Here is a 13,808-nt window from a genome sequence, read left to right as displayed (position 1 = left end):
ATGATGAACTTCCTAGGGATAAGAATTGAAGTCAAATTTACAAGGATGTCAAAGATAGAGTTTCACCAGATACAAGTGTCAAACTTAAAGGAGGAGCAAGATGAAGCGAGGAAAGAAGGTATGAACGGTAACGCTCATGATCAAGGAGAAAAGAAAATTAGACAAGAAGGAAACGCCAAGTACTCGAATCTCAAATAACAACATCACCTAAACGGTTTGAAAACTTCCCAACGACAAAACTTATGACCAAAACACTTCCAAGGATTTCCTCAAATCATTTATGTTACTTCATTCTAATTTATCCCCTAAAACATGGTACTCCACTATAAGTGTGACTTCATCACTCCAAATCCCCAAACATCCACCAACATCTTCTACAAGATCAAGGTCAACTGGTCAAGGTTTCCAACAAAGCTATACTCATATCCAACTAGTGTCAACCATGGGTTTCTCAAAAAGTAAAACCCTCAATCAAAAATCCCAACACCAGGCTCTAAATTCCCAGAAAAGGTTCCTCAAATATTCCACAAAGTTCTCATTTCAAAATAAGGTAGTAGCATGCCAACCCAAAGTCTGAAAAATCAATAGAATCTCGAGCCCTTCTATCCTTTCTAGTTACCAAAACAAGTGCTAAGACTTCCCAACAATGTAGCTTACTCTCACTCTCATACCATTCTTCAAGTAGTAATCAATATCACTCACTTAAACCAACCAATAATCCCACATTTAACATTTCTCACGTGGGGACACAAACATTAAACCCTCATATCCAAGGCAACTACCAAAGTTAATCCCAAACTTGACTTAGTCGATCCTATATCCTCAATTTCACCATTCAATTTTATCCACCTTAGGTCAAGTACTAAGCACTAGTATCCCAAACATAAACAACAAAGCCAAGTTCTATAACTTTAATCACCTAGGCAACTCACTCTTAACACAAAGAATCCACCAATCGATTATACTTACTTTGTCAAGGAACTAGGTATAAGAATCACTAAGTATGTCTCATCACCTTACCTAAGTCTTTCTAACATCACGACTTCTCAAAGCCAGGGTTAAGGGTCAGACACAAACAATCTCCTCAAAAGTCGAATTTTCCAACCCAGGTCAACATTCCTCACAAGAAAGAGTACTATCATATGGCGTTAAGGGAGGATAAGCAAGGAACAAAAGACAAGTTAGGAGTACAAGCTTAGCTTATAAAGTAAAACAGAAGGGAGTTTAGAAGGAGGATAAGCACCAAGAGATTAAGAATAAGGCGAGATACAAAAAGAACGAGAAACATCTTCAAGGAAGTAGAAGCATTCTTCAAAGGTTGAACAAATCTTCAATCCTCAGCAATAGGCACTAAATCTTGATCTTCGTAAAATATAAGTGTCCTTTCAATGGAACGGAGATACTCTTGGCGATCACTCAAGAACATCAATATTCCAATTCAAAGACATAAAAATACATTTTTACACCAACAAATGATAAAACTAATTATCAGACGTCTCCAATAACAAGCTTTAACACTAATTGACGTTAAAACCAGTGAAAAACATTAAAATATTTTCAAAACCTTTAGTTCAAATTTTTTTTTTATAATAAGGGTAATAACTCCATTAGCTATACATAAGCTCACGGTCATTGATCTAAGAACGCAACAATTATTAAATGACAATCAACAAACAGGTTAGTACCTAACAAAGAGCAAACACAAAGAGACTACAACATAAGGTCCTAAGTCTACCCATCTTACCCATCTCTCAAGTTTATTATTTTAAGGTCAAGTTATTTATATTGGGGTGCACAAACGTGCGTCGGGAGCAAATATGCTCTGATACCAACTGTGACACCCTCATTTATAGCGGAAAAGTAAACACGTAATTCTACAGAAAAACTGACAGGATATGTTTGTAATTGGTTCAACTAATTAAAACCTGTCATTTTTAAAACTTTTCTAAACCATTCACAAACATTTCCAGAAGGAGGATGCCAACACCTGCAAATGCTATCAGACTAATTTACATAACTATACTAAAGTTGCGAGAATAAAGTGATACAAACCAAAGAAAAAGAGGGAGACATATGTCCCTAAAATGTATGTGACACAAAAAGGGTTTAAGGGTCACAATGAAATAAAACCAGTCTAGGTCCCAAGGTTACTTTGCTCGCTAGCTCGTCCATGTACCCCATATATGCATCACCTACCTGTCATTCGCATTTTATACAAATACGAAAGCCACAGTCAGTGGGGAGTAACTCCGAGTTCTCCCAGCCACAAAATGTCATAATTAATATAACATGTAAACATAAGAATATGAATACGAATCACACAATGCCTTAGCATATAGATGCTAGACAATCGTGCTTATTATGTGAACAACAATATAACAACACATAGTCCTAGCATGTGAAAACTAGACCGACTCATACTACACTATCATGTGAATCACATAACATCCAGGAATCCAAACTCTATCAACCATAGCCGGCTTGCATCTCACCTTCTATGATTCATAGAATCATCAAACAAGAAAGGGCAATATATCAAAGACAGGCATAAGTTCTTAGTCCCGTCAATAGTCACTTTGTAACTCAAGTCTATACCACGAGGTAGGGAAGGTAATCGAACCGGTATCTTGGCTCGGCGGTTACTATTAAGAAAACATGGCCAAGAGACAACACAACCCTAGCCTAAAAATCACTTGGAGACCTAGACATGCGGATACACACCACCGCACCCAAGACTCACAACTTTTTTTAAAACAAAGTGAAGTGAGTACCCTAAGGACACCACCGAAGGGTCGGCTAGTACTTAAGTCGACCCCATACTATCAAAATTAGTACCGAGGTCATGCCCCAACTTGGATAAACATCCACTAGTCAGGAACACAAAGGCTATCAAGCAGTGAACATATACTCGTCAGAGACTATAAAGACCTATCTATGATGAAGGCCGAAATACTCACCTAGGACCTAGTCACAGCTAGTCCCAGCTTGAATACTTTAGCCCACACCACACAAGACTCGCCACACAAGTCAAGTAAGACACCCACTTAACCTTAAGAGGGCAAAAAGTCCTACTTACCAACCTAAATGCTAACATTCTATCATGTGAAAGGCTATATAAATGTCTATTTACAGCATACAATCCAACAGTTCCTCAATAAGAATTCAATACTAATTTCTAATTCTAACAATAGTAACCATATTAAAGGCTTCAGGGGAAACTAGGGCCATTTCTACAATATAAGATACTATTAAATACAATCAACTATACATGTGAACCTAAGATATAATAAATGGCCTAAAACAAGAAAAAGGCCGATTATCTAATTCATTCAACCGAATTTTTACCCGCAACCTGACCTGCGACAGTACGGGTCAAATTGCGGTGACCAATCACTCAATTAACTGACATCGCATCAGTCAAAGGGACTAAGGCTCAGTTTTCGGCACAATCAACAAAACATTACAATTATCACCATAAAATTCATTTGAGCCTATTAATTACAATTTCATTTTGTAAACGATCCTAACATTATTCATTCACCTAAACACTTATCAAACAACAGGCACACATTAACTACTAATGTGACATTAATTCGTCGAGTAACTCGGAATAGTTACCTTACGCTAGCAAAGAGACAAGTAAAAACTTGAGAAAGCTTCTAAAACCCCAAAATTACTCTTCATCTTCAACCCCATATGAGCCACCTAAAATAATTATGTGAAAGGACGATATTAACGAATTATCTTTATATAAAATATGAGACGTAAATTAATTTAATTATATTTTAAATAAACCAAACTAGCGTCAAAACAATTTATAGATACGGCCCAAACTCGCGACTTAGCCAGGCCACTGCCTAGGCCACGGCCAGGCCACTGCCTAGGCCACGGCCAGGCCGCTGCTAGGCCAACCTCACAATAGTCACTCTCGTCCCAATAATTAATTCAATCTCAACTCTCTACCCCATCTCTCTCATTACTCCGCCCTACTCATTACTCCGTCTCATAATATAATACTCCATAGTAACCAGATTTCCATCTCAATTTCAATATCGTTAAATATTCCATTAAAGGAACTGCTCAACACTTAGAGTATAATTTCTAAGCTACTCACCCACAAGTCAAGGTAAAAGGAAAAGATGATTTAAACACAATACGAAAATCCATAATCTGAATCTCGACTCAAAGCAATTGATCAAGCTAAATAATGATACCAAGCATATTATGATCTCTTTGGAATTCAACATATAAGACCATACACACCATAATCTCTTATGTCTCACAAAGCAATTACATTGCCCAACCTTCCTGTGAACCTATTACAACACGGCCAAACTCCCAAGTCCTCTTCCATGCACAAACAATCTAATAATAACGCACGGATCTTCTTCCCATGTCCCAAAACAATTAACTTAACAGTATAAAATAAAATAGCTACTATAATCTATATAAATTAAAAACAATTATTACACATTCACATACCACCTTCAATAATCAATTTATCACTTAAAACATGTACAACAGACATATAAACATATAGACATATAACCCCGAACAATAATAAGAGTATTAGGGCCGGTAGAATCGTGTTACCTTAAACGGCCCTTATTCTTCGAATAAATGGTCCACAAGGCACGAGCCTCACCCCGGGTCTTCGAATCCTTCATAAAAGGGCAAGAAAACGGAATAAAAAAGCTAAAAGACGACACTTTTATAAGGCGGCGAAAGACGAGACCATTACAAAAAGGAAACTTTCTTACCTTAAAAGGAGGAGGAAGGAAAGGGGAAGAGAATGGTACAAAAATTACGGAATTTGGTTGAGAATGGAGGCGGGATCTGAGGTTTGAATGATCGGAAAATGACGGACTGATGTTGTTGCTGTTGAATTACGCAAAAAGGGAAGGGGAAAAGAAGGGGGTGGGGACGGGTAGTTAGTAATAATATTAATAATAAATGACGAGCTTGCTTGCCTGCTATTAATTATACGTACGTTACTTCATCGTTAAGTAATTTCGTTCGTTTTTAAAACCGTCTCGAGTTAATAAAAATCGGTTTTTAGTAAAAGTTTCAGTAATAAAACGGAATTAATAATAAATAAATTTAATGAGTGAAAATAAAATAAACTCGGCTAGTTAACGGAAATAATACGATATCAGCTTGAATCGGAATTATTAGCGATTTTTACAAAACTAACGGATATTAATAAAAATTGCTAATTTAGTGAAATAAGCTCAAAATAGCTAATTGGACGATTTTGTTCCCAAAATCCATCTCGGGTTTACTTAAAACAACTTTCATAAGGACTCGTAAAGAAACGGAAATTATTAAATAAATAAACCCGAACTAACTTCAATAAATTCGAACTAACTTTAAATAAACTTATTAATGATTATTAAATTTAACGTAACGAATTATAATGAAATTAATTAATTAGCTGAGAAAATAAATATATAAATTGTTAACCAACGAAATTAAATATAAAGTAGCAATTAAAAGAATTTTATCCAACTTATTAAAATACGGGGTGTTACAATCACCCCATCTTTTAAAAAGTTTCGTCCTCGAAACTTGAAAGTAGAAATGAAAGGTTATATAAAACAAAACTGGAACTTTGGAATCGGTAACCAAAACATTTAAAAGGTTACTTATCGTAAGAACTAAAATTCTTTCAAAAGTTTCAAATAAAATTTTTTCCGAGTAACGGACTCTCATCAGAGGAACGGAAGTGTTCTCGTTACGTATTCAAGAACATCACATTCCAAATCAAAGATAAGGTCAAAAGGCAAATTATTTGTATAAGTCAAAATCAAAATACCTTCAAAAACATTAATGAAGAGTTTTCAAAAATATAAGTCTCATTCATGGAATGGAATTGCCCTTGTCGTGCACGCAAGAGCGCTAACTTTCCAAGTCAGAGACAAATTTAAAACAAAAATTATTCGCCGACAAGTGTAGAACAAGTTATTAAACGTTTCTAATAACGAGTTCTAACATCCGATCAACGTTAAAATCAAAAGAAAAGGAAATCCATTCAAATTTTCTTTTGCAAAAGCCAAAATGGAAATAAAGGTTTCACCTTTAAACTCAAAGGGGAATCAAATTCCTGAAAATATAATATTAAACTTTGACAAAGAAGTCATAAATAGACCAAGGTTAATAGAAATTGGATAAAATTTACAAAAATCTCAGGTTTAGCAACTCAAAACCATGATAAGGAAGTCTATACTCAAAGAACAATTAGAGAATCAAATCAAATTTTCATTTTCCAAATCTTTACAAGTAGGGAAAATTTTGTGAGGGTAACATAAATTTTTAACAACGAACCAAAAATAGTAGTTTGAAATATTTAGAAATTGTGTGAAATGAAAAGTAAGTTAGACATCATAGATACAAGTATGCTAAGAGGGTTCAAGCTTAACCAACAAAAGAGGTATGATGAACTTCCTAGGGATAAGAATTGAAGTCAAATTTACAAGGATGTCAAAGATAGAGTTTCACCAGATACAAGTGTCAAACTTAAAGGAGGAGCAAGATGAAGCGAGGAAAGAAGGTATGAACGGTAACGCTCATGATCAAGGAGAAAAGAAAATTAGACAAGAAGGAAACGCCAAGTACTCGAATCTCAAATAACAACATCAGCCTAAACGGTTTCGAAAACTTCCCAACGACAAAACTTATGACCAAAACACTTCCAAGGATTTCCTCAAATCATTTATGTTACTTCATTCTAATTTATCCCCTAAAACATGGTACTCCACTATAAGTGTGACTTCATCACTCCAAATCCCCAAACATCCACCAACATCTTCTACAAGATCAAGGTCAACTGGTCAAGGTTTCCAACAAAGCTATACTCATATCCAACTAGTGTCAACCATGGGTTTCTCAAAAAGTAAAACCCTCAATCAAAAATCCCAACACCAGGCTCTAAATTCCCAGAAAAGGTTCCTCAAATATTCCACAAAGTTCTCATTTCAAAATAAGGTAGTAGCATGCCAACCCAAAGTCTGAAAAATCAATAGAATCTCGAGCCCTTCTATCCTTTCTAGTTACCAAAACAAGTGCTAAGACTTCCCAACAATGTAGCTTACTCTCACTCTCATACCATTCTTCAAGTAGTAATCAATATCACTCACTTAAACCAACCAATAATCCCACATTTAACATTTCTCACGTGGGGACACAAACATTAAACCCTCATATCCAAGGCAACTACCAAAGTTAATCCCAAACTTGACTTAGTCGATCCTATATCCTCAATTTCACCATTCAATTTTATCCACCTTAGGTCAAGTACTAAGCACTAGTATCCCAAACATAAACAACAAAGCCAAGTTCTATAACTTTAATCACCTAGGCAACTCACTCTTAACACAAAGAATCCACCAATCGATTATACTTACTTTGTCAAGGAACTAGGTATAAGAATCACTAAGTATGTCTCATCACCTTACCTAAGTCTTTCTAACATCACGACTTCTCAAAGCCAGGGTTAAGGGTCAGACACAAACAATCTCCTCAAAAGTCGAATTTTCCAACCCAGGTCAACATTCCTCACAAGAAAGAGTACTATCATATGGCGTTAAGGGAGGATAAGCAAGGAACAAAAGACAAGTTAGGAGTACAAGCTTAGCTTATAAAGTAAAACAGAAGGGAGTTTAGAAGGAGGATAAGCACCAAGAGATTAAGAATAAGGCGAGATACAAAAAGAACGAGAAACATCTTCAAGGAAGTAGAAGCATTCTTCAAAGGTTGAACAAATCTTCAATCCTCAGCAATAGGCACTAAATCTTGATCTTCGTAAAATATAAGTGTCCTTTCAATGGAACGGAGATACTCTTGGCGATCACTCAAGAACATCAATATTCCAATTCAAAGACATAAAAATACATTTTTACACCAACAAATGATAAAACTAATTATCAGACGTCTCCAATAACAAGCTTTAACACTAATTGACGTTAAAACCAGTGAAAAACATTAAAATATTTTCAAAACCTTTAGTTCAAATTTTTTTTTTATAATAAGGGTAATAACTCCATTAGCTATACATAAGCTCACGGTCATTGATCTAAGAACGCAACAATTATTAAATGACAATCAACAAACAGGTTAGTACCTAACAAAGAGCAAACACAAAGAGACTACAACATAAGGTCCTAAGTCTACCCATCTTACCCATCTCTCAAGTTTATTATTTTAAGGTCAAGTTATTTATATTGGGGTGCACAAACGTGCGTCGGGAGCAAATATGCTCTGATACCAACTGTGACACCCTCATTTATAGCGGAAAAGTAAACACGTAATTCTACAGAAAAACTGACAGGATATGTTTGTAATTGGTTCAACTAATTAAAACCTGTCATTTTTAAAACTTTTCTAAACCATTCACAAACATTTCCAGAAGGAGGATGCCAACACCGCAAATGCTATCGACTAATTTACATAACTATACTAAAGTTGCGAGAATAAAGTGATACAAACCAAAGAAAAAGAGGGAGACATATGTCCCTAAAATGTATGTGACACAAAAAGGGTTTAAGGGTCACAATGAAATAAAACCAGTCTAGGTCCCAAGGTTACTTTGCTCGCTAGCTCGTCCATGTACCCCATATATGCATCACCTACTGCTCATCATTCGCATTTTATACAAATACGAAAGCCACGGTCGGTGGGGAGTAACTCGAGTTCTCCCAGCCACAAAATGTCATAATTAATATAACATGTAAACATAAGAATATGAATACGAATCACACAATGCCTTAGCATATAGATGCTAGACAATCGTGCTTATTATGTGAACAACAATATAACAACACATAGTCCTAGCATGTGAAAACTAGACCGACTCATACTACACTATCATGTGAATCACATAACATCCAGGAATCCAAACTCTATCAACCATAGCCGGCTTGCATCTCACCTTCTATGATTCATAGAATCATCAAACAAGAAAGGGCAATATATCAAAGACAGGCATAAGTTCTTAGTCCCGTCAATAGTCACTTTGTAACTCAAGTCTATACCACGAGGTAGGGAAGGTAATCGAACCGGTATCTTGGCTCAGCGGTTACTATTAAGAAAACATGGCCAAGAGACAACACAACCCTAGCCTAAAATCTGCTTGAGACCTAGACATGCGGATACACACCACCGCACCCAAGACTCACAACTTTTTTTAAAACAAAGTGAAGTGAGTACCCTAAGGACACCACCGAAGGGTCGGCTAGTACTTAAGCTGACCCCATACTATCAAAATTAGTACCTGAGGTCATGCCCCAACTTGGATAAACATCCACTAGTCAGGAACACAAAGGCTATCAAGCAGTGAACATATACTCGTCAGAGACTATAAAGACCTATCTATGATGAAGGCCGAAATACTCACCTAGGACCTAGTCACAGCTAGTCCCAGCTTGAATACTTTAGCCCACACCACACAAGACTCGCCACACAAGTCAAGTAAGACACCCACTTAACCTTAAGAGGGCAAAAAGTCCTACTTACCAACCTAAATGCTAACATTCTATCATGTGAAAGGCTATATAAATGTCTATTTACAGCATACAATCCAACAGTTCCTCAATAAGAATTCAATACTAATTTCTAATTCTAACAATAGTAACCATATTAAAGGCTTCAGGGGAAACTAGGGCCATTTCTACAATATAAGATACTATTAAATACAATCAACTATACATGTGAACCTAAGATATAATAAATGGCCTAAAACAAGAAAAAGGCCGATTATCTAATTCATTCAACCGAATTTTTACCCGCAACCCTGAGCCCTGCGGACAGTACGGGTCAAATTATGGTGACCAATCACTCAATTAATCGACATCGCATCGATCAAAGGGACTAAGGCTCGGTTTTAAGCACAATCAACAAAACATTACAATTATCACCATAAAATTCATTTGAGCCTATTAATTACAATTTCATTTTGTAAACGATCCTAACATTATTCATTCACCTAAACACTTATCAAACAACAGGCACACATTAACTACTAATGTGACATTAATTCGTCGAGTAACTCGGAATAGTTACCTTACGCTAGCAAAGAGACAAGTAAAAACTTGAGAAAGCTTCTAAAACCCCAAAATTACTCTTCATCTTCAACCCCATATGAGCCACCTAAAATAATTATGTGAAAGGACGATATTAACGAATTATCTTTATATAAAATATGAGACGTAAATTAATTTAATTATATTTTAAATAAACCAAACTAGCGTCAAAACAATTTATAGATACGGCCCAAACTCGCGACTTAGCCAGGCCACTGCCTAGGCCACGGCCAGGCCACTGCCTAGGCCACGACCAGGCCGCTGCTAGGCCAACCTCACAATAGTCACTCTCGTCCCAATAATTAATTCAATCTCAACTCTCTACCCCATCTCTCTCATTACTCCGCCCTACTCATTACTCCGTCTCATAATATAATACTCCATAGTAACCAGATTTCCATCTCAATTTCAATATCGTTAAATATTCCATTAAAGGAACTGCTCAACACTTAGAGTATAATTTCTAAGCTACTCACCCACAAGTCAAGGTAAAAGGAAAAGATGATTTAAACACAATACGAAAATCCATAATCTGAATCTCGACTCAAAGCAATTGATCAAGCTAAATAATGATACCAAGCATATTATGATCTCTTTGGAATTCAACATATAAGACCATACACACCATAATCTCTTATGTCTCACAAAGCAATTACATTGCCCAACCTTCCTGTGAACCTATTACAACACGGCCAAACTCCCAAGTCCTCTTCCATGCACAAACAATCTAATAATAACGCACGGATCTTCTTCCCATGTCCCAAAACAATTAACTTAACAGTATAAAATAAAATAGCTACTATAATCTATATAAATTAAAAACAATTATTACACATTCACATACCACCTTCAATAATCAATTTATCACTTAAAACATGTACAATGAGACATATAAACATATAGACATATAACCCCGAACAATAATAAGAGTATTAGGGCCGGTAGAATCGTGTTACCTTAAACGGCCCTTATTCTTCGAATAAATGGTCCACAAGGCACGAGCCTCACCCCGGGTCTTCGAATCCTTCATAAAAGGGCAAGAAAACGGAATAAAAAAAGCTAAAAGACGACACTTTTATAAGGCGGCGAAAGACGAGACCATTACAAAAAGGAAACTTTCTTACCTTAAAAGGAGGAGGAAGGAAAGGGGAAGAGAATGGTACAAAAATTACGGAATTTGGTTGAGAATGGAGGCGGGATCTGAGGTTTGAATGATCGGAAAATGACGGACTGATGTTGTTGCTGTTGAATTACGCAAAAAGGGAAGGGGAAAAGAAGGGGGTGGGGACGGGTAGTTAGTAATAATATTAATAATAAATGACGAGCTTGCTTGCCTGCTATTAATTATACGTACGTTACTTCATCGTTAAGTAATTTCGTTCGTTTTTAAAACCGTCTCGAGTTAATAAAAATCGGTTTTTAGTAAAAGTTTCAGTAATAAAACGGAATTAATAATAAATAAATTTAATGAGTGAAAATAAAATAAACTCGGCTAGTTAACGGAAATAATACGATATCAGCTTGAATCGGAATTATTAGCGATTTTTACAAAACTAACGGATATTAATAAAAATTGCTAATTTAGTGAAATAAGCTCAAAATAGCTAATTGGACGATTTTGTTCCCAAAATCCATCTCGGGTTTACTTAAAACAACTTTCATAAGGACTCGTAAAGAAACGGAAATTATTAAATAAATAAACCCGAACTAACTTCAATAAATTCGAACTAACTTTAAATAAACTTATTAATGATTATTAAATTTAACGTAACGAATTATAATGAAATTAATTAATTAGCTGAGAAAATAAATATATAAATTGTTAACCAACGAAATTAAATATAAAGTAGCAATTAAAAGAATTTTATCCAACTTATTAAAATACGGGGTGTTACACCTACTCCAACGTTCTCCCGTATTACCACCCGGATGTCACCTAAAAGTTTTGTTGATGTCCTTCGACACCTTGATTACAATCAATGGTGTGCTCTGGAAGAGATTGGTTTTTCTTCATTGTTCTGGCTAAGGGTTACAAGGCTTCCTTTACGCCTTGGTTATTGGTTAATTGAGAACTACAACCCGTATTCAGATTTCATCATTCTACCTGATAAACAGCGCTATCGTGTTTCTGCTTCTTGTATTCATGATGCTGTTGGCCTCCCAATTGGAGGAAAACCTGTTTTACTTTCATGCTGTAGTGACGAAGATGCAGAATGTGATGCATTTTACGCGCATTGGAAAGCTCAATTTCATGTTGATGGTCAAGTGGATATCAAGACCCTTGCAGAGCATATTATTTGTCATGATGATTACAGTGATCAATTTAAGATTAATTTTGTGGTGCTTGCTGTCTCTTTGTTAATGCGCAACAATCAGAAGCCGTTCGTCAATCACCATGTACTAAAATCGCTGAGCAATGTGTCTGCCATTGGTCAGCTTGATTGGTGTCAATTTGTCATGGAGAGTTTGCGGTCTAACACAAAGGATTGGGTCCAGAAGGGGAAGAAGAATCACTTTGGTGGACCTCTCTTGTTTCTAATGGTACAAATCTTCTGAGTTACATCTATTGTTAGTTATTATGGTTTTAAAACTTGTCATTTTCCAGTCATAATCCTGTTTTTACTTGCAGCTTGTTTATGTTGACCGTGTTCTCCATGAAAAACGATTCGTAGAAAGAGATTACTATACTCTTTTGAATTGGACATCTGCTGCACTTTTCTCAAGGGAAAAGCAGGAGATGGAAGCTGGTCAGTTTGGTCTTGGTCGTGTAAAAGGTCGACCGATGGAAAGAATTAGATTTTCTCATCCATGTAGACAAGTGGTTGAAAAAGTGCGGAGAGTGTCGAGGGATGTTAGTACTGATACAAAATCTCCAATTTCGTACTCGTCTCCGGAGGTATATCCATTGATTCTCGAAGTATTCACTATTCCTTTTCAAGATTCACTTTGAAATATTTTCTTTGTTAGATGTGGTTGTTTACATACACACCTTTTCGATTATTATCCCAAACGTACCTTCATAGTACTAAAGATGTACCTTCATATTGTCCCTTGTCCAGGAGTTTGCAGATGACTACACTGCTTCAGCAAAGGGAGTCATGGAAGATATGGTTGTGTTATATGAGAAATACGCGGTTGGTTTGCAATGTTTCCCAGGTGAAGAGTGTGTCAAACAGGCCCACTCAGCAACTGAATTTGTATATTTGACATATGGTGGTGGTACCGAAGATGTGTCGTGTGCACCGCCGTGGGAATCCAGCACACTGGATGAGGATGAACAGTTTATTGCTGTAGCAAATACAGCCGAGAAAGCGTACAAATTGAAACCTGCTCGTGTTAAACACAAAGAACAATGTGCTAAGTGGAGAAATTCATCCGTACCTGTCACTGGTGAATTTTCGTTCGATTTAGGGTTGGAGAAAGACTTTGCTGAGAGTGAGGCAAGGTTAGCCGCGGCTAAAGGGGTTAAACGGGATTGCCCTATCACTGGTGAGTCTTCTTCACCTGCCAAAAGGGTTCATTTCATGGCAAGTACTTCCTATATACCTCTATCCAAAGAACAAGCAACAATGATCATCTCGTTCGATCCATTTTGTTTTTCGCTATCCAAGATGACACCAATGTGTTAACACTCTCTTACTGCGGTGCACCTTCAAGTGGCTGAATATGTTTTCAGTGACCGGGGCACTAACAATCGTCGTTCCAGGTAATCTAAAATGTGTACTTGTTAAA

General features: G+C 36.4%; 1 long non-coding RNA gene across 2 annotated transcripts; it reads right to left on the bottom strand.

Annotated features, from left to right (window-relative positions):
- Nucleotides 1-1,633: 1,633 nt before the first annotated feature.
- On the bottom strand, nt 1,634-11,556 carry LOC141607801 (uncharacterized). 2 transcript variants are annotated; one of them, XR_012526949.1, is made up of 5 exons: nt 11,201-11,556; nt 11,033-11,100; nt 10,057-10,143; nt 3,619-3,705; nt 1,634-2,196 (listed from the first exon to the last, which is right to left on the bottom strand). It is a non-coding gene; the product is annotated as an uncharacterized LOC141607801 (long non-coding RNA). The 2 variants fall into 2 exon arrangements; XR_012526950.1 differs by lacking the exons at nt 10,057-10,143; nt 11,033-11,100; nt 11,201-11,556 and adding exons at nt 4,594-4,661; nt 4,761-5,110 and having other exon boundaries at nt 1,818-2,196.
- Nucleotides 11,557-13,808: the final 2,252 nt, after the last annotated feature.

Source organism: Silene latifolia, chromosome 1 (assembly GCF_048544455.1).
Source record: "Silene latifolia isolate original U9 population chromosome 1, ASM4854445v1, whole genome shotgun sequence".
Lineage (NCBI taxonomy): Eukaryota > Viridiplantae > Streptophyta > Magnoliopsida > Caryophyllales > Caryophyllaceae > Silene > Silene latifolia.
The sequence above is the reverse complement of the archived record's forward strand: the minus strand, read 5'-3'. Positions and strand labels throughout refer to the sequence as shown.